Source organism: Carassius gibelio, chromosome A18, assembly GCF_023724105.1.
Source record: "Carassius gibelio isolate Cgi1373 ecotype wild population from Czech Republic chromosome A18, carGib1.2-hapl.c, whole genome shotgun sequence".
NCBI lineage: Eukaryota > Metazoa > Chordata > Actinopteri > Cypriniformes > Cyprinidae > Carassius > Carassius gibelio.
Window position 1 is genome coordinate 16492447 of NC_068388.1, and position 3913 is coordinate 16496359.

The following is a 3913-nucleotide window of genomic DNA, read 5'->3' on the forward strand; positions in this document are numbered from 1 at the left end:
GTACTGGGGGAGGTCAAGGCGGTCAGAGGTGAGACTAGTTGGCTGAAATTATGAATAAAACGCAGATAAAATTTGCAAACCCCAGAAACCGCTGCAGGGCCTTACGGGAATCTTGGCATGGAATCACATTTCTCCACCTTGACAAAAAGCCCATTCTCTAGTAATCTCTGAAGCAGTCATCTGAGGTGTTACACATGTTCCTGGAGAGATTAAGAAAAAATCTGTATGTCATCCAGGTAAACATATATAAACTGATCTACCATATCTCTCAACACGTCATTCACGAGTGCTTGGAAAACCCCTGGCAAGTTGGAGAGCCCTAATGGCATCACCAAGTATTCAACCCATCCCCCTTCCTGCTGCGGACCAAATGATAACCATTACGTAAATCCAGTTTTGTGAAGACGGATGCTCGCTGTAACCTCTCTGGGTGACATGCGGTAGTTCCTGGCCATTGAGTGCGCTGAAATTGATCTGACGAGACGGGTAGGATGGGAAGGTTCAGGTGATGTGCAAGGTTAGCGTCAATGAAATTAACTTTGGCTCCTGAATCCAGAAGGGCGTGACAAGTGTGAGTGTTGTCGCCCCACAGCAGTTTCACCGGAAGGAGAGTAGATGATGTTGGGGACTTCCCAACACGTCACAGTCCTCGGGACCTCCGCCTCTCTCTCTCCTCCTGGGACAGTTGAGCTCTTCCCACCTGCATGGGTTTGTGATCAAAGACCGAACCGACCATGTTCTCTCGACTCAAGTTACCACTCTCCGAGATACTGAGAATACGTGTGTGACTGGTCTGTGCCCCCAGAGTTCTCTGCATTCTCGAGTCAAGAACCGGTTGCATCAGTTTCCGGATGACCAGAAGTGATGGGAAGTTTGGTTCTTTTCCGCAAACCGGTTCTTCCGGACAGTTCAATTCAATAAACCGGTTGAAGAAAACGGTTCACCGGTTCTTTTGCACTTGAAGTAATGACATCATTGGCAATGATTGCCCTTGATTGAAGCCTTAACATTAGCACAGAATTAGAATCAACAAAAGAACCAGTTCGGTTCAGACACGCTGTGTGTCAGTCTGCTTCACGCTGAATCAAGCATGCGCAGTATCATCAGCTTGTCGGTTCTCGAATTGGACGCGTCCGACAGAAACGGTTCTTTACTCGAGAACGAGTCAATCGTTCATTCGTTATCTGGCTTGGCTCAATGTTCATCTTCAGTTCCCTCTTTACAGCAGTTCAGTCAGTGTACTGTTTGAGTACATGAATTACTCCAGGATATTGGTTTGTTTTAATTCAGAGGGAGTGTGAGCCACATTAAAAAAGTTAACAGCTTAAGTCATTTGTGGATTAATGCTTATTGGAGACGTGCACCATTTCAAACGAATTTGTTCTATTTGGGAACTGGTTCAAGAAGATCCGGTTACATTGAGTGATTCATTCGCGAACCGGATATTACTAAACTGCATTGTTTTGAACTCGCTCACAACAGACCAGGAAGAAGAAAAAAGGAAGACAATGCTAAATAAAGTCGTAGTTTTTGCTATTTTTGGACCAAAATGTATTTTCGATGCTTCAAAAAATTCTAACTGACCCTTTGATGTCACATGGACTACTTTGAAGATGTTCAGTATACCGTACATACACTTTCAATGAAGGAACAGAAAGCTCTCGGACTAAATCTAAAATATATTAAACTGTGTTCCAAAGATGAACGGAGGTCTTACGGGTTTGGAATGACATGAGGGTGAGTCATTAATGACTTAATTTTCATTTTTGGGTGAACTATCCCTTTAAAGAGCCACACAGATCAAATCAAAAATGACCTGTATTACAGTGTATGATGTAGCTGTTCATCAGTGTAAACAATGTGCAAAGTAATTAAACCAAAAAGTACACAAAGTTATTGGCTTCTAAAGTAAGGAGTCGACTCTGAATCGTTGAAACGAGTCGTTTTAGATTTCAAATCTTTTGCCCATCTCTATGTACGTCACTAGGAACACTTTGCATAATAATCTTCGCCTACCGTCTTGGGAGAAACGGAACTCTGACCTGCCCCACCCCGCACACAGACGCTCTGGTTGGTGTGATAGCATCATGTCGAGGAGATAGTGTGTTTTTAATTGTAAAGGCAAGTTTGTTTTATTTTCACTGCCAAAGAATGAAGATCAGAAGAACCAATGGCTAAAATTAATTTTTCACTACAATACCGGAGCAGTACAACAAATCCCTTTTGTTGTGTTCACAACATTTCACTGATGACTGCTTTTCTAATCTCTGTGAGTACAAGGCGGGATTTTCAAAGCGTTTGGCCATAAAAGAGGGTTCATTACCAACTTTATTTAGACCAACAAGCATCTCCGAATCACAACGCAAAGTATGATTATGAAGTTATGTGTTTGTTTTCTCCCGAGCGTCTTATCAGTATGTGTGCTGTCTGCAGCCTTTGTCTGCGCTGATTTTCATTTACAAACACGTCATTAAAATGAAGTGTAACAAGTGCTGCTAACAGATATTCTGTGATAAAGTAATCCATATGAAAACAACGCGATGTCCGTTTTTCACGTCTCCCTTCATTATATCTAATGTGACCACACCCCCGCGCTGAACGCGCTATTCAGATTCAAACTGAAGTGCGCGGCTTGAATACACCCACACAGAAGAAAAATCAGCGCGACTGAGTGAGGGGGTGAAATGCTATTTCATGCATACTGAGTTTTTTACACTGTTTAAAAAATTAAGTTGTAAGTTTGAAGGAGTATTTTTGTTCCAAAAATACCTCTTCCGGTTTGTCACAAGTGTCGGAAAGTTTTTTTCGAGTATGGGTCTGTGTGACGTTAGATGGAGCAGAATTTCCTTATATGGGTCCTAAGGGCACTTCTCCCGGAAGAGCGCGCGCTCCTGTATAGCAGAGCAGAGACATTCACTGAACAGAGCGAGAGACCGAAATGTCACAAAAGAAGTGTGTTTTGGGTTGCCAGGGCAAGACAACCCTGCACAGATTATCAAAAAAAAAAACAGCATTAAGGGACCAGTGGATGGAGTTTATTTTTACAGAGCATCAACGGAGTTGTGCAAGTGTTTTTGTTTGTTCCCTGCATTTCGAAGATGCTTGTTTTACAAACAAGGCCCAGTTTGACGCCGGATTTGAATATCGTTTATTTCTTAAGGATAATGCAGTCCCAATGAAAAAGGGTCACGATCGTGTGTTGGAACTGCAGGCGGTGAGTAAAACTGCTTCAAATATCTCTGTGTTGTTAACTTAACTATCGGCGCGTAAGCACATCAAGTAAACAACATGCGATCTTGGCATCAAACTGCACTTTCCACATGTACACCTTAAAAAAAAAAAAAAAAAAAAAGACGACATAAAGTGGAACTTAGTCATTTTCCAAAACCGCTAAGCAAATATATACAGTTTCAATACATACCACATAGAGACGTCGTTGCTGCTGCTCTTGTTAAATTTCAGCCTCTGGATCTGATTCTGGACCATAAATTTACGGCTGAATCTGACTGTTAGCCATGGTTTGTTTTGGATGATGTTTTTTTCCCCACGGTAATGTCACAGCTTCCAAACGCTCTCAACGCAAAAGCCTACTCACGCTCGTGATTCTTTAGCTCCGCCCACACATCACGCTTCCAGGCACTCGTGTTTTTCTGGGAAAAAACGGTACAGACTATCTTTCTCTTATAAATATAATAAAACTAAAGACTTTTTGGAGTTATGAAGGATGCAGTACTACTCTATAGCTACTCAAGATTAACAGGATATTGAGTGAAAACGAGTATTTCACCCCCCCCCCCCCCTTTAAGGAAACTGAATCTTTTGAACAGCTTTCTCGCAAACCGTTTGGGGATCTATGAGAATTGAGGTCATTTTAAAATGATATTTTGACAAAATGACAATGTTTTTTAACCTT